At 57.3% G+C, this 20,240-nt stretch overlaps 32 non-coding genes and 5 pseudogenes across 32 annotated transcripts; all 37 read left to right on the forward strand.

Annotated features, from left to right (window-relative positions):
- Window positions 1-333: 333 nt before the first annotated feature.
- On the forward strand, window positions 334-452 carry LOC149850605 (5S ribosomal RNA; annotated as a pseudogene).
- A 423-nt stretch (window positions 453-875) lies between these two features.
- On the forward strand, window positions 876-994 carry LOC149850606 (5S ribosomal RNA). The gene has a single exon (XR_016426696.1). It is a non-coding gene; the product is annotated as a 5S ribosomal RNA (ribosomal RNA).
- Window positions 995-1,417: 423 nt separating this feature from the next.
- Window positions 1,418-1,536, forward strand: LOC149850607 (5S ribosomal RNA). The gene has a single exon (XR_016433806.1). It is a non-coding gene; the product is annotated as a 5S ribosomal RNA (ribosomal RNA).
- Window positions 1,537-1,959: 423 nt separating this feature from the next.
- Window positions 1,960-2,078, forward strand: LOC149850608 (5S ribosomal RNA). The gene has a single exon (XR_016425751.1). It is a non-coding gene; the product is annotated as a 5S ribosomal RNA (ribosomal RNA).
- Window positions 2,079-2,488: 410 nt separating this feature from the next.
- LOC149850609 (5S ribosomal RNA) lies at window positions 2,489-2,607 on the forward strand. The gene has a single exon (XR_016437721.1). It is a non-coding gene; the product is annotated as a 5S ribosomal RNA (ribosomal RNA).
- Window positions 2,608-3,030: 423 nt separating this feature from the next.
- LOC149850610 (5S ribosomal RNA) lies at window positions 3,031-3,149 on the forward strand. Its single transcript, XR_016435107.1, has one exon. It is a non-coding gene; the product is annotated as a 5S ribosomal RNA (ribosomal RNA).
- Window positions 3,150-3,571: 422 nt separating this feature from the next.
- LOC149850611 (5S ribosomal RNA) lies at window positions 3,572-3,690 on the forward strand. The gene has a single exon (XR_016434022.1). It is a non-coding gene; the product is annotated as a 5S ribosomal RNA (ribosomal RNA).
- Window positions 3,691-4,113: 423 nt separating this feature from the next.
- LOC149850612 (5S ribosomal RNA) lies at window positions 4,114-4,232 on the forward strand (annotated as a pseudogene).
- A 423-nt stretch (window positions 4,233-4,655) lies between these two features.
- LOC149850613 (5S ribosomal RNA) lies at window positions 4,656-4,774 on the forward strand. Its single transcript, XR_016434138.1, has one exon. It is a non-coding gene; the product is annotated as a 5S ribosomal RNA (ribosomal RNA).
- A 423-nt stretch (window positions 4,775-5,197) lies between these two features.
- LOC149850614 (5S ribosomal RNA) lies at window positions 5,198-5,316 on the forward strand. Its single transcript, XR_016433812.1, has one exon. It is a non-coding gene; the product is annotated as a 5S ribosomal RNA (ribosomal RNA).
- Window positions 5,317-5,739: 423 nt separating this feature from the next.
- Window positions 5,740-5,858, forward strand: LOC149850615 (5S ribosomal RNA). Its single transcript, XR_016425752.1, has one exon. It is a non-coding gene; the product is annotated as a 5S ribosomal RNA (ribosomal RNA).
- A 410-nt stretch (window positions 5,859-6,268) lies between these two features.
- Window positions 6,269-6,387, forward strand: LOC149850616 (5S ribosomal RNA). The gene has a single exon (XR_016437743.1). It is a non-coding gene; the product is annotated as a 5S ribosomal RNA (ribosomal RNA).
- Window positions 6,388-6,810: 423 nt separating this feature from the next.
- On the forward strand, window positions 6,811-6,929 carry LOC149850617 (5S ribosomal RNA). Its single transcript, XR_016435108.1, has one exon. It is a non-coding gene; the product is annotated as a 5S ribosomal RNA (ribosomal RNA).
- A 422-nt stretch (window positions 6,930-7,351) lies between these two features.
- LOC149850618 (5S ribosomal RNA) lies at window positions 7,352-7,470 on the forward strand. The gene has a single exon (XR_016427096.1). It is a non-coding gene; the product is annotated as a 5S ribosomal RNA (ribosomal RNA).
- A 423-nt stretch (window positions 7,471-7,893) lies between these two features.
- On the forward strand, window positions 7,894-8,012 carry LOC149850619 (5S ribosomal RNA; annotated as a pseudogene).
- Window positions 8,013-8,435: 423 nt separating this feature from the next.
- LOC149850620 (5S ribosomal RNA) lies at window positions 8,436-8,554 on the forward strand. The gene has a single exon (XR_016433813.1). It is a non-coding gene; the product is annotated as a 5S ribosomal RNA (ribosomal RNA).
- A 423-nt stretch (window positions 8,555-8,977) lies between these two features.
- Window positions 8,978-9,096, forward strand: LOC149850621 (5S ribosomal RNA). The gene has a single exon (XR_016425753.1). It is a non-coding gene; the product is annotated as a 5S ribosomal RNA (ribosomal RNA).
- Window positions 9,097-9,506: 410 nt separating this feature from the next.
- On the forward strand, window positions 9,507-9,625 carry LOC149850622 (5S ribosomal RNA). Its single transcript, XR_016437754.1, has one exon. It is a non-coding gene; the product is annotated as a 5S ribosomal RNA (ribosomal RNA).
- A 423-nt stretch (window positions 9,626-10,048) lies between these two features.
- LOC149850623 (5S ribosomal RNA) lies at window positions 10,049-10,167 on the forward strand. Its single transcript, XR_016435110.1, has one exon. It is a non-coding gene; the product is annotated as a 5S ribosomal RNA (ribosomal RNA).
- A 422-nt stretch (window positions 10,168-10,589) lies between these two features.
- LOC149850624 (5S ribosomal RNA) lies at window positions 10,590-10,708 on the forward strand. The gene has a single exon (XR_016427100.1). It is a non-coding gene; the product is annotated as a 5S ribosomal RNA (ribosomal RNA).
- Window positions 10,709-11,131: 423 nt separating this feature from the next.
- LOC149850625 (5S ribosomal RNA) lies at window positions 11,132-11,250 on the forward strand (annotated as a pseudogene).
- A 423-nt stretch (window positions 11,251-11,673) lies between these two features.
- On the forward strand, window positions 11,674-11,792 carry LOC149850626 (5S ribosomal RNA). Its single transcript, XR_016434139.1, has one exon. It is a non-coding gene; the product is annotated as a 5S ribosomal RNA (ribosomal RNA).
- Window positions 11,793-12,215: 423 nt separating this feature from the next.
- LOC149850627 (5S ribosomal RNA) lies at window positions 12,216-12,334 on the forward strand. Its single transcript, XR_016433815.1, has one exon. It is a non-coding gene; the product is annotated as a 5S ribosomal RNA (ribosomal RNA).
- A 423-nt stretch (window positions 12,335-12,757) lies between these two features.
- Window positions 12,758-12,876, forward strand: LOC149850628 (5S ribosomal RNA). The gene has a single exon (XR_016425754.1). It is a non-coding gene; the product is annotated as a 5S ribosomal RNA (ribosomal RNA).
- Window positions 12,877-13,286: 410 nt separating this feature from the next.
- Window positions 13,287-13,405, forward strand: LOC149850629 (5S ribosomal RNA). Its single transcript, XR_016426215.1, has one exon. It is a non-coding gene; the product is annotated as a 5S ribosomal RNA (ribosomal RNA).
- A 423-nt stretch (window positions 13,406-13,828) lies between these two features.
- On the forward strand, window positions 13,829-13,947 carry LOC149850630 (5S ribosomal RNA). Its single transcript, XR_016435113.1, has one exon. It is a non-coding gene; the product is annotated as a 5S ribosomal RNA (ribosomal RNA).
- A 422-nt stretch (window positions 13,948-14,369) lies between these two features.
- LOC149850631 (5S ribosomal RNA) lies at window positions 14,370-14,488 on the forward strand. The gene has a single exon (XR_016427102.1). It is a non-coding gene; the product is annotated as a 5S ribosomal RNA (ribosomal RNA).
- Window positions 14,489-14,911: 423 nt separating this feature from the next.
- On the forward strand, window positions 14,912-15,030 carry LOC149850632 (5S ribosomal RNA). The gene has a single exon (XR_016426075.1). It is a non-coding gene; the product is annotated as a 5S ribosomal RNA (ribosomal RNA).
- Window positions 15,031-15,453: 423 nt separating this feature from the next.
- LOC149850633 (5S ribosomal RNA) lies at window positions 15,454-15,572 on the forward strand. Its single transcript, XR_016427308.1, has one exon. It is a non-coding gene; the product is annotated as a 5S ribosomal RNA (ribosomal RNA).
- A 423-nt stretch (window positions 15,573-15,995) lies between these two features.
- LOC149850634 (5S ribosomal RNA) lies at window positions 15,996-16,114 on the forward strand. The gene has a single exon (XR_016435117.1). It is a non-coding gene; the product is annotated as a 5S ribosomal RNA (ribosomal RNA).
- A 423-nt stretch (window positions 16,115-16,537) lies between these two features.
- LOC149850635 (5S ribosomal RNA) lies at window positions 16,538-16,656 on the forward strand. The gene has a single exon (XR_016435119.1). It is a non-coding gene; the product is annotated as a 5S ribosomal RNA (ribosomal RNA).
- Window positions 16,657-17,078: 422 nt separating this feature from the next.
- On the forward strand, window positions 17,079-17,197 carry LOC149850636 (5S ribosomal RNA). The gene has a single exon (XR_016435122.1). It is a non-coding gene; the product is annotated as a 5S ribosomal RNA (ribosomal RNA).
- A 410-nt stretch (window positions 17,198-17,607) lies between these two features.
- LOC149850637 (5S ribosomal RNA) lies at window positions 17,608-17,726 on the forward strand. Its single transcript, XR_016437765.1, has one exon. It is a non-coding gene; the product is annotated as a 5S ribosomal RNA (ribosomal RNA).
- Window positions 17,727-18,149: 423 nt separating this feature from the next.
- On the forward strand, window positions 18,150-18,268 carry LOC149850638 (5S ribosomal RNA). Its single transcript, XR_016435126.1, has one exon. It is a non-coding gene; the product is annotated as a 5S ribosomal RNA (ribosomal RNA).
- Window positions 18,269-18,678: 410 nt separating this feature from the next.
- LOC149850639 (5S ribosomal RNA) lies at window positions 18,679-18,797 on the forward strand. Its single transcript, XR_016426252.1, has one exon. It is a non-coding gene; the product is annotated as a 5S ribosomal RNA (ribosomal RNA).
- Window positions 18,798-19,219: 422 nt separating this feature from the next.
- LOC149850640 (5S ribosomal RNA) lies at window positions 19,220-19,338 on the forward strand. Its single transcript, XR_016427105.1, has one exon. It is a non-coding gene; the product is annotated as a 5S ribosomal RNA (ribosomal RNA).
- A 423-nt stretch (window positions 19,339-19,761) lies between these two features.
- Window positions 19,762-19,880, forward strand: LOC149850641 (5S ribosomal RNA; annotated as a pseudogene).
- Window positions 19,881-20,240: the final 360 nt, after the last annotated feature.

Here is a 20,240-nt window from a genome sequence, read left to right on the forward strand (position 1 = left end):
CTTCTGCTTCCCTTTCACCCTCGCCTTGCGCGCCGCAGCGCCGGCACCCGACACGAGCCGCGGCGTGCGACAAAAGCAGCAGTTCCGGCTCTCCGGACCGTAACTTGGCACGCCGATGTCGGAATTCGGCGATTTTCGTGGCCACGGAAAGCTCGTTCCGCTGGCTACGACGTGGCGAACAGACAAAGTCGGTTCGGGACCGTTTCGGATGCCGTTTAAGCGCGTTTCGGTCGTTTTTCGGGGTCGTTTCTATGACGGCTAGTCGGTTCGTGCGTTGCGGCCCCCACGGCTCCCGCGTGAGGCATAAGAGCATTTTTTCGCGCAACATGTAACGGGTGCGATCATACCAGTTCTAAAGAACCGGATCCCATCAGAACTTCGAAGTTAAGCATGCTTGGGCGAGAGTAGTACTGGGATGGGTGACCTCCTGGGAAGTCCTCGTGTTGCACTCTCTTTTTGCCTTCGACGCTTTTTTGTGGTCGGCACCAACCTCCGACGTTCTTTTCACTTACCGCAACACACCGTATCTGATCCATCGAGGTCTTCTGCTTCCCTTTCACCCTCGCCTTGCGCGCCGCAGCGCCGACACCCGACACGAGCCGCGGCGTGCGACAAAAGCAGCAGTTCCGGCTCGCCGGACCGTAACTTGGCACGCCGATGTCGGAATTCGGCGATTTTTGTGGCCACGGAAAGCTCGTTCCGCTGGCTACGACGTGGCGAACAGACGAAGTCGGTTCGGGACCGTTTCGGATGCCGTGTAAGCTAGTTTCAGTCATTTTTCGGGGCCGTTTCTATGACGGCTAGTCGGTTCGTGCGTTGCGGCCCCCACGGCTCCCGCGTGAGGCATAAGAGCATTTTTTCGCGCAACATGTAACGTGTGCGATCATACCAGCACTAAAGCACCGGATCCCATCAGAACTCCGAAGTTAAGCGTGCTTGGGCGAGAGTAGTACTGGAATGGGTGACCTCCTGGGAAGTCCTCGTGTTGCACTCTCTATTTACCTTCGGCGCTTTTTTGTCGTCGGCACCAACCTCCGACCTTCTTTTCACTTACCGCAACACACCGTATCTGATCCATCAAGGTCTTCTGCTTCCCTTTCACCCTCGCCTTGCGCGCCGCAACGCCCGCACCCGACACGAGCCGCGGCGTGCGACAAAAGCAGCAGTTCCGGCTCTCCGGACTGTAACTTGGCACACCGATGTCGGAATTCGGCGATTTTCGTGGCCACGGAAAGCTCGTTCCGCTGGCTACGACGTGGCGAACAGACGAAGTCGGTTCGGGACCGTTTCGGATGCCGTTTAAGCTAGTTTCAGTCGTTTTTCGGGGCCGTTTCTATGACGGCTAGTCGGTTCGTGCGTTGCGGCCCCCACGGCTCCCGCGTGAGGCATAAGAGCATTTTTTCGCGCAACATGTAACGTGTGCGATCATAGCAGCACTAAAGCACCGGATCCCATCAGAACTCCGAAGTTAAGCGTGCTTGGGCGAGAGTAGTACTGGAATGGGTGACCTCCTGGGAAGTCCTCGTGTTGCACTCTCTATTTACCTTCGGCGCTTTTTTGTCGTCGGCACCAACCTCCGACCTTCTTTTCACTTACCGCAACACACCGTATCTGATCCATCAAGGTCTTCTGCTTCCCTTTCACCCTCGCCTTGCGCGCCGCAGCGCCCGCACCCGACACGAGCCGCGGCGTGCGACAAAAGCAGCAGTTCCGGCTCTCCGGACTGTAACTTGGCACACCGATGTCGGAATTCGGCGATTTTCGTGGCCACGGAAAGCTCGTTCCGCTGGCTACGACGTGGCGAACAGACGAAGTCGGTTCGGGACCGTTTCGGATGCCGTTTAAGCTCATTTCGGGCGTTTTTCGGGGCCGTTTTTATGACGGCTAGTCGGTTCGTGCGTTGCGGCCCCCACGGCTCCCGCGTGAGGCATAAGAGCATTTTTTCGCGCAACATGTAACGGGTGCGATCACACTAGCACTAAAGCACCGGATCCCATTAGAACTCTGAAGTTAAGCGTGCTTGGGCGAGAGTAGTACTGGGATGGGTGACCTCCTGGGAAGTCCTCGTGTTGCACTCTCTTTTTGCCTTCGGCGCTTTTTTGTCGTCGGCACCAACCTCCGACCTTCTTTTCACTTCCCGCAACACACCGTATCTGATCCATCGAGGTCTTCTGCTTCCCTTTCACCCTCGCCTTGCGCGCCGCAGCGCCGGCACCCGACACGAGCCGCGGCGTGCGACAAACGCAGCAGTTCCGGCTCGCCAGACCGTAACTTGGCACGCCGATGTCGAAATTCGGCGATTTTCCTGGCCACGGAAAGCTCGTTTCGCTGGCTACGACGTGACGAACAGACGAAGTCGGTTCGGGACCGTTTTAGATGCCGTTTAAGATCATTTCGGGCGTTTCTATGATGACTAGTCGGTTTGTGCGTTGCGGCCCCCACGGCTCCCGCGTGAGGCATAAGAGCATTTTTTCGCGCAACATGTAACGGGTGCGATCATACCAGCACTAAAGCACCGGATCCCATCAGAACTCTGAAGTTAAGCGTGCTTGAGCGAGAGTAGTACTGGGATGGGTGACCTCCTGGGAAGTCCTTGTGTTGCACTCTCTTTTTGCCTTCGGCGCTTTTTTGTCGTCGGCACCAACCTCCGACCTTCTTTTCACTTCCCGCAACACACCGTATCTGATCCATCGAGGTCTTCTGCTTCCCTTTCACCCTCGCCTTGCGCGCCGCAGCGCCGGCACCCGACACGAGCCGCGGCGTGCGACAAACGCAGCAGTTCCGGCTCGCCGGACCGTAACTTGGCACGCCGATGTCGAAATTCGGCGATTTTCCTGCCCACGGAAAGCACGTTCTGCTGGCTACGACGTGACGAACAGACGAAGTCGGTTCGGGACCGTTTCGGATGCCGTTTAAGCTCATTTCGGGCGTTTTTCGGGGCCGTTTTTATGACGGCTAGTCGGTTTGTGCGTTGCGGCCCCCACGGCTCCCGCGTGAGGCATAAGAGCATTTTTTCGCGCAACATGTAACGGGTGCGATCACACTAGCACTAAAGCACCGGATCCCATCAGAACTCTGAAGTTAAGCGTGCTTGGGCGAGAGTAGTACTGGGATGGGTGACCTCCTGGGAAGTCCTCGTGTTGCACTCTTTTTTTGCCTTCGGCGCTTTTTTGTCGTCGGCACCAACCTCCGACCTTCTTTTCACTTCCCGCAACACACCGTATCTGATCCATCGAGGTCTTCTGCTTCCCTTTCACCCTCGCCTTGCGCGCCGCAGCGCCGGCACCCGACACGAGCCGCGGCGTGCGACAAACGCAGCAGTTCCGGCTCGCCGGACCGTAACTTGGCACGCCGATGTCGAAATTCGGCGATTTTCCTGGCCACGGAAAGCACGTTCCGCTGGCTACGACGTCACGAACAGACGAAGTCGGTTCGGGACCGTTTCAGATGCCGTTTAAGCTCGTTTCGGGCGTTTTTCGGGGCGTTTCTATGACGGCTAGTCGGTTTGTGCGTTGCGGCCCCCACGGCTCCCGCGTGAGGCATAAGAGCATTTTTTCGCGCAACATGTAACGGGTGCGATCATACCAGCACTAAAGCACCGGATTCCATCAGAACTCCAAAGTTAAGCGTGCTTGGGCGAGAGTAGTACTGGGATGGGTGACCTCCTGGGAAGTCCTCGTGTTGCACTCTCTTTTTGCCTTCGGCGCTTTTTTGTCGTCGGCACCAACCTCCGACCTTCTTTTCACTTCCCGCAACACACCGTATCTGATCCATCGAGGTCTTCTGCTTCCCTTTCACCCTCGCCTTGCGCGCCGCAGCGCCGGCACCCGACACGAGCCGCGGCGTGCGACAAAAGCAGCAGTTCCGGCTCTCCGGACCGTAACTTGGCACGCCGATGTCGGAATTCGGCGATTTTCGTGGCCACGGAAAGCTCGTTCCGCTGGCTACGACGTGGCGAACAGACAAAGTCGGTTCGGGACCGTTTCGGATGCCGTTTAAGCGCGTTTCGGTCGTTTTTCGGGGTCGTTTCTATGACGGCTAGTCGGTTCGTGCGTTGCGGCCCCCACGGCTCCCGCGTGAGGCATAAGAGCATTTTTTCGCGCAACATGTAACGGGTGCGATCATACCAGTTCTAAAGAACCGGATCCCATCAGAACTTCGAAGTTAAGCATGCTTGGGCGAGAGTAGTACTGGGATGGGTGACCTCCTGGGAAGTCCTCGTGTTGCACTCTCTTTTTGCCTTCGACGCTTTTTTGTGGTCGGCACCAACCTCCGACGTTCTTTTCACTTACCGCAACACACCGTATCTGATCCATCGAGGTCTTCTGCTTCCCTTTCACCCTCGCCTTGCGCGCCGCAGCGCCGACACCCGACACGAGCCGCGGCGTGCGACAAAAGCAGCAGTTCCGGCTCGCCGGACCGTAACTTGGCACGCCGATGTCGGAATTCGGCGATTTTTGTGGCCACGGAAAGCTCGTTCCGCTGGCTACGACGTGGCGAACAGACGAAGTCGGTTCGGGACCGTTTCGGATGCCGTGTAAGCTAGTTTCAGTCATTTTTCGGGGCCGTTTCTATGACGGCTAGTCGGTTCGTGCGTTGCGGCCCCCACGGCTCCCGCGTGAGGCATAAGAGCATTTTTTCGCGCAACATGTAACGTGTGCGATCATACCAGCACTAAAGCACCGGATCCCATCAGAACTCCGAAGTTAAGCGTGCTTGGGCGAGAGTATTACTGGAATGGGTGACCTCCTGGGAAGTCCTCGTGTTGCACTCTCTATTTACCTTCGGCGCTTTTTTGTCGTCGGCACCAACCTCCGACCTTCTTTTCACTTACCGCAACACACCGTATCTGATCCATCAAGGTCTTCTGCTTCCCTTTCACCCTCGCCTTGCGCGCCGCAGCGCCCGCACCCGACACGAGCCGCGGCGTGCGACAAAAGCAGCAGTTCCGGCTCTCCGGACTGTAACTTGGCACACCGATGTCGGAATTCGGCGATTTTCGTGGCCACGGAAAGCTCGTTCCGCTGACTACGACGTGGCGAACAGACGAAGTCGGTTCGGGACCGTTTCGGATGCCGTTTAAGCTAGTTTCAGTCGTTTTTCGGGGCCGTTTCTATGACGGCTAGTCGGTTCGTGCGTTGCGGCCCCCACGGCTCCCGCGTGAGGCATAAGAGCATTTTTTCGCGCAACATGTAACGTGTGCGATCATAGCAGCACTAAAGCACCGGATCCCATCAGAACTCCGAAGTTAAGCGTGCTTGGGCGAGAGTAGTACTGGAATGGGTGACCTCCTGGGAAGTCCTCGTGTTGCACTCTCTATTTACCTTCGGCGCTTTTTTGTCGTCGGCACCAACCTCCGACCTTCTTTTCACTTACCGCAACACACCGTATCTGATCCATCAAGGTCTTCTGCTTCCCTTTCACCCTCGCCTTGCGCGCCGCAGCGCCCGCACCCGACACGAGCCGCGGCGTGCGACAAAAGCAGCAGTTCCGGCTCTCCGGACTGTAACTTGGCACACCGATGTCGGAATTCGGCGATTTTCGTGGCCACGGAAAGCTCGTTCCGCTGGCTACGACGTGGCGAACAGACGAAGTCGGTTCGGGACCGTTTCGGATGCCGTTTAAGCTCATTTCGGGCGTTTTTCGGGGCCGTTTTTATGACGGCTAGTCGGTTCGTGCGTTGCGGCCCCCACGGCTCCCGCGTGAGGCATAAGAGCATTTTTTCGCGCAACATGTAACGGGTGCGATCACACTAGCACTAAAGCACCGGATCCCATTAGAACTCTGAAGTTAAGCGTGCTTGGGCGAGAGTAGTACTGGGATGGGTGACCTCCTGGGAAGTCCTCGTGTTGCACTCTCTTTTTGCCTTCGGCGCTTTTTTGTCGTCGGCACCAACCTCCGACCTTCTTTTCACTTCCCGCAACACACCGTATCTGATCCATCGAGGTCTTCTGCTTCCCTTTCACCCTCGCCTTGCGCGCCGCAGCGCCGGCACCCGACACGAGCCGCGGCGTGCGACAAACGCAGCAGTTCCGGCTCGCCAGACCGTAACTTGGCACGCCGATGTCGAAATTCGGCGATTTTCCTGGCCACGGAAAGCTCGTTCCGCTGGCTACGACGTGACGAACAGACGAAGTCGGTTCGGGACCGTTTTAGATGCCGTTTAAGATCATTTCGGGCGTTTCTATGATGACTAGTCGGTTTGTGCGTTGCGGCCCCCACGGCTCCCGCGTGAGGCATAAGAGCATTTTTTCGCGCAACATGTAACGGGTGCGATCATACCAGCACTAAAGCACCGGATCCCATCAGAACTCTGAAGTTAAGCGTGCTTGAGCGAGAGTAGTACTGGGATGGGTGACCTCCTGGGAAGTCCTTGTGTTGCACTCTCTTTTTGCCTTCGGCGCTTTTTTGTCGTCGGCACCAACCTCCGACCTTCTTTTCACTTCCCGCAACACACCGTATCTGATCCATCGAGGTCTTCTGCTTCCCTTTCACCCTCGCCTTGCGCGCCGCAGCGCCGGCACCCGACACGAGCCGCGGCGTGCGACAAACGCAGCAGTTCCGGCTCGCCGGACCGTAACTTGGCACGCCGATGTCGAAATTCGGCGATTTTCCTGCCCACGGAAAGCACGTTCTGCTGGCTACGACGTGACGAACAGACGAAGTCGGTTCGGGACCGTTTCGGATGCCGTTTAAGCTCATTTCGGGCGTTTTTCGGGGCCGTTTTTATGACGGCTAGTCGGTTCGTGCGTTGCGGCCCCCACGGCTCCCGCGTGAGGCATAAGAGCATTTTTTCGCGCAACATGTAACGGGTGCGATCACACTAGCACTAAAGCACCGGATCCCATCAGAACTCTGAAGTTAAGCGTGCTTGGGCGAGAGTAGTACTGGGATGGGTGACCTCCTGGGAAGTCCTCGTGTTGCACTCTTTTTTTGCCTTCGGCGCTTTTTTGTCGTCGGCACCAACCTCCGACCTTCTTTTCACTTCCCGCAACACACCGTATCTGATCCATCGAGGTCTTCTGCTTCCCTTTCACCCTCGCCTTGCGCGCCGCAGCGCCGGCACCCGACACGAGCCGCGGCGTGCGACAAACGCAGCAGTTCCGGCTCGCCGGACCGTAACTTGGCACGCCGATGTCGAAATTCGGCGATTTTCCTGGCCACGGAAAGCACGTTCCGCTGGCTACGACGTCACGAACAGACGAAGTCGGTTCGGGACCGTTTCAGATGCCGTTTAAGCTCGTTTCGGGCGTTTTTCGGGGCGTTTCTATGACGGCTAGTCGGTTTGTGCGTTGCGGCCCCCACGGCTCCCGCGTGAGGCATAAGAGCATTTTTTCGCGCAACATGTAACGGGTGCGATCATACCAGCACTAAAGCACCGGATTCCATCAGAACTCCGAAGTTAAGCGTGCTTGGGCGAGAGTAGTACTGGGATGGGTGACCTCCTGGGAAGTCCTCGTGTTGCACTCTCTTTTTGCCTTCGGCGCTTTTTTGTCGTCGGCACCAACCTCCGACCTTCTTTTCACTTCCCGCAACACACCGTATCTGATCCATCGAGGTCTTCTGCTTCCCTTTCACCCTCGCCTTGCGCGCCGCAGCGCCGGCACCCGACACGAGCCGCGGCGTGCGACAAAAGCAGCAGTTCCGGCTCTCCGGACCGTAACTTGGCACGCCGATGTCGGAATTCGGCGATTTTCGTGGCCACAGAAAGCTCGTTCCGCTGGCTACGACGTGGCGAACAGACAAAGTCGGTTCGGGACCGTTTCGGATGCCGTTTAAGCGCGTTTCGGTCGTTTTTCGGGGTCGTTTCTATGACGGCTAGTCGGTTCGTGCGTTGCGGCCCCCACGGCTCCCGCGTGAGGCATAAGAGCATTTTTTCGCGCAACATGTAACGGGTGCGATCATACCAGTTCTAAAGAACCGGATCCCATCAGAACTTCGAAGTTAAGCATGCTTGGGCGAGAGTAGTACTGGGATGGGTGACCTCCTGGGAAGTCCTCGTGTTGCACTCTCTTTTTGCCTTCGACGCTTTTTTGTGGTCGGCACCAACCTCCGACGTTCTTTTCACTTACCGCAACACACCGTATCTGATCCATCGAGGTCTTCTGCTTCCCTTTCACCCTCGCCTTGCGCGCCGCAGCGCCGACACCCGACACGAGCCGCGGCGTGCGACAAAAGCAGCAGTTCCGGCTCGCCGGACCGTAACTTGGCACGCCGATGTCGGAATTCGGCGATTTTTGTGGCCACGGAAAGCTCGTTCCGCTGACTACGACGTGGCGAACAGACGAAGTCGGTTCGGGACCGTTTCGGATGCCGTTTAAGCTAGTTTCAGTCGTTTTTCGGGGCCGTTTCTATGACGGCTAGTCGGTTCATGCGTTGCGGCCCCCACGGCTCCCGCGTGAGGCATAAGAGCATTTTTTCGCGCAACATGTAACGTGTGCGATCATAGCAGCACTAAAGCACCGGATCCCATCAGAACTCCGAAGTTAAGCGTGCTTGGGCGAGAGTAGTACTGGAATGGGTGACCTCCTGGGAAGTCCTCGTGTTGCACTCTCTATTTACCTTCGGCGCTTTTTTGTCGTCGGCACCAACCTCCGACCTTCTTTTCACTTACCGCAACACACCGTATCTGATCCATCAAGGTCTTCTGCTTCCCTTTCACCCTCGCCTTGCGCGCCGCAGCGCCCGCACCCGACACGAGCCGCGGCGTGCGACAAAAGCAGCAGTTCCGGCTCTCCGGACTGTAACTTGGCACACCGATGTCGGAATTCGGCGATTTTCGTGGCCACGGAAAGCTCGTTCCGCTGGCTACGACGTGGCGAACAGACGAAGTCGGTTCGGGACCGTTTCGGATGCCGTTTAAGCTCATTTCGGGCGTTTTTCGGGGCCGTTTTTATGACGGCTAGTCGGTTCGTGCGTTGCGGCCCCCACGGCTCCCGCGTGAGGCATAAGAGCATTTTTTCGCGCAACATGTAACGGGTGCGATCACACTAGCACTAAAGCACCGGATCCCATTAGAACTCTGAAGTTAAGCGTGCTTGGGCGAGAGTAGTACTGGGATGGGTGACCTCCTGGGAAGTCCTCGTGTTGCACTCTCTTTTTGCCTTCGGCGCTTTTTTGTCGTCGGCACCAACCTCCGACCTTCTTTTCACTTCCCGCAACACACCGTATCTGATCCATCGAGGTCTTCTGCTTCCCTTTCACCCTCGCCTTGCGCGCCGCAGCGCCGGCACCCGACACGAGCCGCGGCGTGCGACAAACGCAGCAGTTCCGGCTCGCCAGACCGTAACTTGGCACGCCGATGTCGAAATTCGGCGATTTTCCTGGCCACGGAAAGCTCGTTCCGCTGGCTACGACGTGACGAACAGACGAAGTCGGTTCGGGACCGTTTTAGATGCCGTTTAAGATCATTTCGGGCGTTTCTATGATGACTAGTCGGTTTGTGCGTTGCGGCCCCCACGGCTCCCGCGTGAGGCATAAGAGCATTTTTTCGCGCAACATGTAACGGGTGCGATCATACCAGCACTAAAGCACCGGATCCCATCAGAACTCTGAAGTTAAGCGTGCTTGAGCGAGAGTAGTACTGGGATGGGTGACCTCCTGGGAAGTCCTTGTGTTGCACTCTCTTTTTGCCTTCGGCGCTTTTTTGTCGTCGGCACCAACCTCCGACCTTCTTTTCACTTCCCGCAACACACCGTATCTGATCCATCGAGGTCTTCTGCTTCCCTTTCACCCTCGCCTTGCGCGCCGCAGCGCCGGCACCCGACACGAGCCGCGGCGTGCGACAAACGCAGCAGTTCCGGCTCGCCGGACCGTAACTTGGCACGCCGATGTCGAAATTCGGCGATTTTCCTGCCCACGGAAAGCACGTTCTGCTGGCTACGACGTGACGAACAGACGAAGTCGGTTCGGGACCGTTTCGGATGCCGTTTAAGCTCATTTCGGGCGTTTTTCGGGGCCGTTTTTATGACGGCTAGTCGGTTCGTGCGTTGCGGCCCCCACGGCTCCCGCGTGAGGCATAAGAGCATTTTTTCGCGCAACATGTAACGGGTGCGATCACACTAGCACTAAAGCACCGGATCCCATCAGAACTCTGAAGTTAAGCGTGCTTGGGCGAGAGTAGTACTGGGATGGGTGACCTCCTGGGAAGTCCTCGTGTTGCACTCTTTTTTTGCCTTCGGCGCTTTTTTGTCGTCGGCACCAACCTCCGACCTTCTTTTCACTTCCCGCAACACACCGTATCTGATCCATCGAGGTCTTCTGCTTCCCTTTCACCCTCGCCTTGCGCGCCGCAGCGCCGGCACCCGACACGAGCCGCGGCGTGCGACAAACGCAGCAGTTCCGGCTCGCCGGACCGTAACTTGGCACGCCGATGTCGAAATTCGGCGATTTTCCTGGCCACGGAAAGCACGTTCCGCTGGCTACGACGTCACGAACAGACGAAGTCGGTTCGGGACCGTTTCAGATGCCGTTTAAGCTCGTTTCGGGCGTTTTTCGGGGCGTTTCTATGACGGCTAGTCGGTTTGTGCGTTGCGGCCCCCACGGCTCCCGCGTGAGGCATAAGAGCATTTTTTCGCGCAACATGTAACGGGTGCGATCATACCAGCACTAAAGCACCGGATTCCATCAGAACTCCGAAGTTAAGCGTGCTTGGGCGAGAGTAGTACTGGGATGGGTGACCTCCTGGGAAGTCCTCGTGTTGCACTCTCTTTTTGCCTTCGGCGCTTTTTTGTCGTCGGCACCAACCTCCGACCTTCTTTTCACTTCCCGCAACACACCGTATCTGATCCATCGAGGTCTTCTGCTTCCCTTTCACCCTCGCCTTGCGCGCCGCAGCGCCGGCACCCGACACGAGCCGCGGCGTGCGACAAAAGCAGCAGTTCCGGCTCTCCGGACCGTAACTTGGCACGCCGATGTCGGAATTCGGCGATTTTCGTGGCCACAGAAAGCTCGTTCCGCTGGCTACGACGTGGCGAACAGACAAAGTCGGTTCGGGACCGTTTCGGATGCCGTTTAAGCGCGTTTCGGTCGTTTTTCGGGGTCGTTTCTATGACGGCTAGTCGGTTCGTACGTTGCGGCCCCCACGGCTCCCGCGTGAGGCATAAGAGCATTTTTTCGCGCAACATGTAACGGGTGCGATCATACCAGTTCTAAAGAACCGGATCCCATCAGAACTTCGAAGTTAAGCATGCTTGGGCGAGAGTAGTACTGGGATGGGTGACCTCCTGGGAAGTCCTCGTGTTGCACTCTCTTTTTGCCTTCGACGCTTTTTTGTGGTCGGCACCAACCTCCGACGTTCTTTTCACTTACCGCAACACACCGTATCTGATCCATCGAGGTCTTCTGCTTCCCTTTCACCCTCGCCTTGCGCGCCGCAGCGCCGACACCCGACACGAGCCGCGGCGTGCGACAAAAGCAGCAGTTCCGGCTCGCCGGACCGTAACTTGGCACGCCGATGTCGGAATTCGGCGATTTTTGTGGCCACGGAAAGCTCGTTCCGCTGGCTACGACGTGGCGAACAGACGAAGTCGGTTCGGGACCGTTTCGGATGCCGTGTAAGCTAGTTTCAGTCATTTTTCGGGGCCGTTTCTATGACGGCTAGTCGGTTCGTGCGTTGCGGCCCCCACGGCTCCCGCGTGAGGCATAAGAGCATTTTTTCGCGCAACATGTAACGTGTGCGATCATACCAGCACTAAAGCACCGGATCCCATCAGAACTCCGAAGTTAAGCGTGCTTGGGCGAGAGTATTACTGGAATGGGTGACCTCCTGGGAAGTCCTCGTGTTGCACTCTCTATTTACCTTCGGCGCTTTTTTGTCGTCGGCACCAACCTCCGACCTTCTTTTCACTTACCGCAACACACCGTATCTGATCCATCAAGGTCTTCTGCTTCCCTTTCACCCTCGCCTTGCGCGCCGCAGCGCCCGCACCCGACACGAGCCGCGGCGTGCGACAAAAGCAGCAGTTCCGGCTCTCCGGACTGTAACTTGGCACACCGATGTCGGAATTCGGCGATTTTCGTGGCCACGGAAAGCTCGTTCCGCTGGCTACGACGTGGCGAACAGACGAAGTCGGTTCGGGACCGTTTCGGATGCCGTTTAAGCTAGTTTCAGTCGTTTTTCGGGGCCGTTTCTATGACGGCTAGTCGGTTCGTGCGTTGCGGCCCCCACGGCTCCCGCGTGAGGCATAAGAGCATTTTTTCGCGCAACATGTAACGTGTGCGATCATAGCAGCACTAAAGCACCGGATCCCATCAGAACTCCGAAGTTAAGCGTGCTTGGGCGAGAGTAGTACTGGAATGGGTGACCTCCTGGGAAGTCCTCGTGTTGCACTCTCTATTTACCTTCGGCGCTTTTTTGTCGTCGGCACCAACCTCCGACCTTCTTTTCACTTACCGCAACACACCGTATCTGATCCATCAAGGTCTTCTGCTTCCCTTTCACCCTCGCCTTGCGCGCCGCAGCGCCCGCACCCGACACGAGCCGCGGCGTGCGACAAAAGCAGCAGTTCCGGCTCTCCGGACTGTAACTTGGCACACCGATGTCGGAATTCGGCGATTTTCGTGGCCACGGAAAGCTCGTTCCGCTGGCTACGACGTGGCGAACAGACGAAGTCGGTTCGGGACCGTTTCGGATGCCGTTTAAGCTCATTTCGGGCGTTTTTCGGGGCCGTTTTTATGACGGCTAGTCGGTTCGTGCGTTGCGGCCCCCACGGCTCCCGCGTGAGGCATAAGAGCATTTTTTCGCGCAACATGTAACGGGTGCGATCACACTAGCACTAAAGCACCGGATCCCATTAGAACTCTGAAGTTAAGCGTGCTTGGGCGAGAGTAGTACTGGGATGGGTGACCTCCTGGGAAGTCCTCGTGTTGCACTCTCTTTTTGCCTTCGGCGCTTTTTTGTCGTCGGCACCAACCTCCGACCTTCTTTTCACTTCCCGCAACACACCGTATCTGATCCATCGAGGTCTTCTGCTTCCCTTTCACCCTCGCCTTGCGCGCCGCAGCGCCGGCACCCGACACGAGCCGCGGCGTGCGACAAACGCAGCAGTTCCGGCTCGCCAGACCGTAACTTGGCACGCCGATGTCGAAATTCGGCGATTTTCCTGGCCACGGAAAGCTCGTTCCGCTGGCTACGACGTGACGAACAGACGAAGTCGGTTCGGGACCGTTTTAGATGCCGTTTAAGATCATTTCGGGCGTTTCTATGATGACTAGTCGGTTTGTGCGTTGCGGCCCCCACGGCTCCCGCGTGAGGCATAAGAGCATTTTTTCGCGCAACATGTAACGGGTGCGATCATACCAGCACTAAAGCACCGGATCCCATCAGAACTCTAAAGTTAAGCGTGCTTGAGCGAGAGTAGTACTGGGATGGGTGACCTCCTGGGAAGTCCTTGTGTTGCACTCTCTTTTTGCCTTCGGCGCTTTTTTGTCGTCGGCACCAACCTCCGACCTTCTTTTCACTTCCCGCAACACACCGTATCTGATCCATCGAGGTCTTCTGCTTCCCTTTCACCCTCGCCTTGCGCGCCGCAGCGCCGGCACCCGACACGAGCCGCGGCGTGCGACAAACGCAGCAGTTCCGGCTCGCCGGACCGTAACTTGGCACGCCGATGTCGAAATTCGGCGATTTTCCTGCCCACGGAAAGCACGTTCTGCTGGCTACGACGTGACGAACAGACGAAGTCGGTTCGGGACCGTTTCGGATGCCGTTTAAGCTCATTTCGGGCGTTTTTCGGGGCCGTTTTTATGACGGCTAGTCGGTTCGTGCGTTGCGGCCCCCACGGCTCCCGCGTGAGGCATAAGAGCATTTTTTCGCGCAACATGTAACGGGTGCGATCACACTAGCACTAAAGCACCGGATCCCATCAGAACTCTGAAGTTAAGCGTGCTTGGGCGAGAGTAGTACTGGGATGGGTGACCTCCTGGGAAGTCCTCGTGTTGCACTCTTTTTTTGCCTTCGGCGCTTTTTTGTCGTCGGCACCAACCTCCGACCTTCTTTTCACTTCCCGCAACACACCGTATCTGATCCATCGAGGTCTTCTGCTTCCCTTTCACCCTCGCCTTGCGCGCCGCAGCGCCGGCACCCGACACGAGCCGCGGCGTGCGACAAACGCAGCAGTTCCGGCTCGCCGGACCGTAACTTGGCACGCCGATGTCGAAATTCGGCGATTTTCCTGGCCACGGAAAGCACGTTCCGCTGGCTACGACGTCACGAACAGACGAAGTCGGTTCGGGACCGTTTCAGATGCCGTTTAAGCTCGTTTCGGGCGTTTTTCGGGGCGTTTCTATGACGGCTAGTCGGTTTGTGCGTTGCGGCCCCCACGGCTCCCGCGTGAGGCATAAGAGCATTTTTTCGCGCAACATGTAACGGGTGCGATCATACCAGCACTAAAGCACCGGATTCCATCAGAACTCCGAAGTTAAGCGTGCTTGGGCGAGAGTAGTACTGGGATGGGTGACCTCCTGGGAAGTCCTCGTGTTGCACTCTCTTTTTGCCTTCGGCGCTTTTTTGTCGTCGGCACCAACCTCCGACCTTCTTTTCACTTCCCGCAACACACCGTATCTGATCCATCGAGGTCTTCTGCTTCCCTTTCACCCTCGCCTTGCGCGCCGCAGCGCCGGCACCCGACACGAGCCACGGCGTGCGACAAAAGCAGCAGTTCCGGCTCTCCGGACCGTAACTTGGCACGCCGATGTCGGAATTCGGCGATTTTCGTGGCCACGGAAAGCTCGTTCCGCTGGCTACGACGTGGCGAACAGACAAAGTCGGTTCGGGACCGTTTCGGATGCCGTTTAAGCTCGTTTCGGTCGTTTTTCGGGGTCGTTTCTATGACGGCTAGTCGGTTCGTGCGTTGCGGCCCCCACGGCTCCCGCGTGAGGCATAAGAGCATTTTTTCGCGCAACATGTAACGGGTGCGATCATACCAGTTCTAAAGAACCGGATCCCATCAGAACTTCGAAGTTAAGCGTGCTTGGGCGAGAGTAGTACTGGGATGGGTGACCTCCTGGGAAGTCCTCGTGTTGCACTCTCTTTTTGCCTTCGACGCTTTTTTGTGGTCGGCACCAACCTCCGACGTTCTTTTCACTTACCGCAACACACCGTATCTGATCCATCGAGGTCTTCTGCTTCCCTTTCACCCTCGCCTTGCGCGCCGCAGCGCCGACACCCGACACGAGCCGCGGCGTGCGACAAAAGCAGCAGTTCCGGCTCGCCGGACCGTAACTTGGCACGCCGATGTCGGAATTCGGCGATTTTTGTGGCCACGGAAAGCTCGTTCCGCTGGCTACGACGTGGCGAACAGACGAAGTCGGTTCGGGACCGTTTCGGATGCCGTTTAAGCTCGTTTCGGGCGTTTTTCGGGGCCGTTTCTATGACGGCTAGTCGGTTCGTGCGTTGCGGCCCCCACGGCTCCCGCGTGAGGCATAAGAGCATTTTTTCGCGCAACATGTAACGGGTGCGATCATACCAGCACTAAAGCACCGGATCCCATCAGAACTCCGAAGTTAAGCGGGCTTGGGCGAGAGTAGTACTGGAATGGGTGACCTCCTGGGAAGTCCTCGTGTTGCACTCTCTATTTACCTTCGGCGCTTTTTTGTCGTCGGCACCAACCTCCGACCTTCTTTTCACTTCCCGCAACACACCGTATCTGATCCATCAAGGTCTTCTGCTTCCCTTTCACCCTCGCCTTGCGCGCCGCAGCGCCCGCACCCGACACGAGCCGCGGCGTGCGACAAAAGCAGCAGTTCCGGCTCTCTGGACTGTAACTTGGCACACCGATGTCGGAATTCGGCGATTTTCGTGGCCACGAAAAGCTCGTTCCGCTGGCTACGACGTGGCGAACAGACGAAGTCGGTTCGGGACCGTTTCGGATGCCGTTTAAGCTCATTTCGGGCGTTTTTCGGGGCCGTTTTTATGACGGCTAGTCGGTTCGTACGTTGCGGCCCCCACGGCTCCCGCATGAGGCATAAGAGCATTTTTTCGCGCAACATGTAACGGGTGCGATCACACTAGCACTAAAGCACCGGATCCCATCAGAACTCTGAAGTTAAGCGTGCTTGGGCGAGAGTAGTACTGGGATGGGTGACCTCCTGGGAAGTCCTCGTGTTGCACTCTCTTTTTGCCTTCGGCGCTTTTTTGTCGTCGGCACCAACCTCCGACCTTCTTTTCACTTCCCGCAACACACCGTATCTGATCCATCGAGGTCTTCTGCTTCCCTTTCACCCTCGCCTTGCGCGCCGCAGCGCCGGCACCCGACACGAGCCGCGGCGTGCGACAAACGCAGCAGTTCCGGCTCGCCGGACCGTAACTTGGCACGCCGATGTCGAAATTCGGCGATTTTCCTGCCCACGGAAAGCACGTTCCGCTGGCTACGACGTGACGAACAGACGAAGTCGGTTCGGGACCGTTTCGGATGCCGTTTAAGCTCATTTCGGGCGTTTTTCGGGGCCGTTTTTATGACGGCTAGTCGGTTCGTGCGTTGCGGCCCCCACGGCTCCCGCGTGAGGCATAAGAGCATTTTTTCGCGCAACATGTAACGGGTGCGATCACACTAGCACTAAAGCACCGGATCCCATCAGAACTCTGAAGTTAAGCGTGCTTGGGCGAGAGTAGTACTGGGATGGGTGACCTCCTGGGAAGTCCTCGTGTTGCACTCTCTTTTTGCCTTCGGCGCTTTTTGTCGTCGGCACCAACCTCCGACCTTCTTTTCACTTACCGCAACACACCGTATCTGATCCATCGAGGTCTTCTGCTTCCCTTTCACCCTCGCCTTGCGCGCCGCAGCGCCCGCACCCGACACGAGCCGCGGCGTGCGACAAAAGCAGCAGTTCCGGCTCTCCGGACTGTAACTTGGCACACCGATGTCGGAATTCGGCGATTTTCGTGGCCACGGAAAGCTCGTTCCGCTGGCTACGACCTGGCGAACAGACGAAGTCGGTTCAGGACCGTTTCGGATGCCGTTTAAGCTCATTTCGGGCATTTTTCGGGGCCGTTTTTATGACGGCTAGTCGGTTCGTGCGTTGCGGCCCCCACGGCTCCCGCGTGAGGCATAAGAGCATTTTTTGGCGCAACATGTAACGGGTGCGATCACACTAGCACTAAAGCACCGGATCCCATCAGAACTCTGAAGTTAAGCGTGCTTGGGCGAGAGTAGTACTGGGATGGGTGACCTCCTGGGAAGTCCTCGTGTTGCACTCTCTTTTTGCCTTCGGCGCTTTTTTGTCGTCGGCACCAACCTCCGACCTTCTTTTCACTTCCCGCAACACACCGTATCTGATCCATCGAGGTCTTCTGCTTCCCTTTCACCCTCGCCTTGCGCGCCGCAGCGCCGGCACCCGACACGAGCCGCGGCGTGCGACAAACGCAGCAGTTCCGGCTCGCCAGACCGTAACTTGGCACGCCGATGTCGAAATTCGGCGATTTTCCTGGCCACGGAAAGCTCGTTCCGCTGGCTACGACGTGACGAACAGACGAAGTCGGTTCGGGACCGTTTTAGATGCCGTTTAAGATCATTTCGGGCGTTTCTATGATGACTAGTCGGTTTGTGCGTTGCGGCCCCCACGGCTCCCGCGTGAGGCATAAGAGCATTTTTTCGCGCAACATGTAACGGGTGCGATCATACCAGCACTAAAGCACCGGATCCCATCAGAACTCTGAAGTTAAGCGTGCTTGAGCGAGAGTAGTACTGGGATGGGTGACCTCCTGGGAAGTCCTTGTGTTGCACTCTCTTTTTGCCTTCGGCGCTTTTTTGTCGTCGGCACCAACCTCCGACCTTCTTTTCACTTCCCGCAACACACCGTATCTGATCCATCGAGGTCTTCTGCTTCCCTTTCACCCTCGCCTTGCGCGCCGCAGCGCCGGCACCCGACACGAGCCGCGGCGTGCGACAAACGCAGCAGTTCCGGCTCGCCGGACCGTAACTTGGCACGCCGATGTCGAAATTCGGCGATTTTCCTGCCCACGGAAAGCACGTTCCGCTAGCTACGACGTGACGAACAGACGAAGTCGGTTCGGGACCGTTTCGGATGCCGTTTAAGCTCATTTCGGGCGTTTTTCGGGGCCGTTTTTATGACGGCTAGTCGGTTCGTGCGTTGCGGCCCCCACGGCTCCCGCGTGAGGCATAAGAGCATTTTTTCGCGCAACATGTAACGGGTGCGATCACACTAGCACTAAAGCACCGGATCCCATCAGAACTCTGAAGTTAAGCGTGCTTGGGCGAGAGTAGTACTGGGATGGGTGACCTCCTGGGAAGTCCTCGTGTTGCACTCTCTTTTTGCCTTCGGCGCTTTTTTGTCGTCGGCACCAACCTCCGACCTTCTTTTCACTTCCCGCAACACACCGTATCTGATCCATCGAGGTCTTCTGCTTCCCTTTCACCCTCGCCTTGCACGCCGCAGCGCCGGCACCCGACACGAGCCGCGGCGTGCGACAAACGCAGCAGTTCCGGCTCGCCGGACCGTAACTTGGCACGCCGATGTCGAAATTCGGCGATTTTCCTGGCCACGGAAAGCTCGTTCCGCTGGCTACGACGTGACGAACAGACGAAGTCGGTTCGGGACCGTTTCAGATGCCGTTTAAGCTCATTTCGGGCGTTTCTATGACGGCTAGTCGGTTTGTGCGTTGCGGCCCCCACGGCGCCCGCGTGAGGCATAAGAGCATTTTTTCGCGCAACATGTAACGGGTGCCATCATACCAGCACTAAAGCACCGGATCCCATCAGAACTCTGAAGTTAAGCGTGCTTGAGCAAGAGTAGTACTGGGATGGGTGACCTCCTGGGAAGTCCTTGTGTTGCACTCTCTTTTTGCCTTCGGCGCTTTTTTGTCGTCGGCACCAACCTCCGACCTTCTTTTCACTTCCCGCAACACACCGTATCTGATCCATCGAGGTCTTCTGCTTCCCTTTCACCCTCGCCTTGCGCGCCGCAGCGCCGGCACCCGACACGAGCCGCGGCGTGCGACAAACGCAGCAGTTCCGGCTCGCCGGACCGTAACTTGGCACGCCGATGTCGAAATTCGGCGATTTTCCTGGCCACGGAAAGCACGTTCCGCTGGCTACAACGTGACGAACAGACGAAGTCGGTTCGGGACCGTTTCAGATGCCGTTTAAGCTCGTTTCGGGCGTTTTTCGGGGCGTTTCTATGACGGCTAGTCGGTTTGTGCGTTGCGGCCCCCACGGCTCCCGCGTGAGGCATAAGAGCATTTTTTCGCGCAACATGTAACGGGTGCGATCATACCAGCACTAAAGCACCGGATTCCATCAGAACTCCGAAGTTAAGCGTGCTTGGGCGAGAGTAGTACTGGGATGGGTGACCTCCTGGGAAGTCCTCGTGTTGCACTCTCTTTTTGCCTTCGGCGCTTTTTTGTCGTCGGCACCAACCTCCGACCTTCTTTTCACTTCCCGCAACACACCGTATCTGATCCATCGAGGTCTTCTGCTTCCCTTTCACCCTCGCCTTGCGCGCCGCAGCGCCGGCACCCGACACGAGCCGCGGCGTGCGACAAAAGCAGCAGTTCCGGCTCTCCGGACCGTAACTTGGCACGCCGATGTCGGAATTCGGCGATTTTCGTGGCCACGGAAAGCTCGTTCCGCTGGCTACGACGTGGCGAACAGACAAAGTCGGTTCGGGACCGTTTCGGATGCCGTTTAAGCGCGTTTCGGTCGTTTTTCGGGGTCGTTTCTATGACGGCTAGTCGGTTCGTGCGTTGCGGCCCCCACGGCTCCCGCGTGAGGCATAAGAGCATTTTTTCGCGCAACATGTAACGGGTGCGATCATACCAGTTCTAAAGAACCGGATCCCATCAGAACTTCGAAGTTAAGCATGCTAGGGCGAGAGTAGTACTGGGATGGGTGACCTCCTGGGAAGTCCTCGTGTTGCACTCTCTTTTTGCCTTCGACGCTTTTTTGTGGTCGGCACCAACCTCCGACGTTCTTTTCACTTACCGCAACACACCGTATCTGATCCATCGAGGTCTTCTGCTTCCCTTTCACCCTCGCCTTGCGCGCCGCAGCGCCGACACCCGACACGAGCCGCGGCGTGCGACAAAAGCAGCAGTTCCGGCTCGCCGGACCGTAACTTGGCACGCCGATGTCGGAATTCGGCGATTTTTGTGGCCACGGAAAGCTCGTTCCGCTGGCTACGACGTGGCGAACAGACGAAGTCGGTTCGGGACCGTTTCGGATGCCGTGTAAGCTAGTTTCAGTCATTTTTCGGGGCCGTTTCTATGACGGCTAGTCGGTTCG

This window comes from Nuphar pumila, chromosome 1, assembly GCF_984573655.1.
Source record: "Nuphar pumila chromosome 1, dmNupPumi1.hap1.1, whole genome shotgun sequence".
NCBI classification, from domain to species: Eukaryota; Viridiplantae; Streptophyta; class Magnoliopsida; order Nymphaeales; family Nymphaeaceae; genus Nuphar; species Nuphar pumila.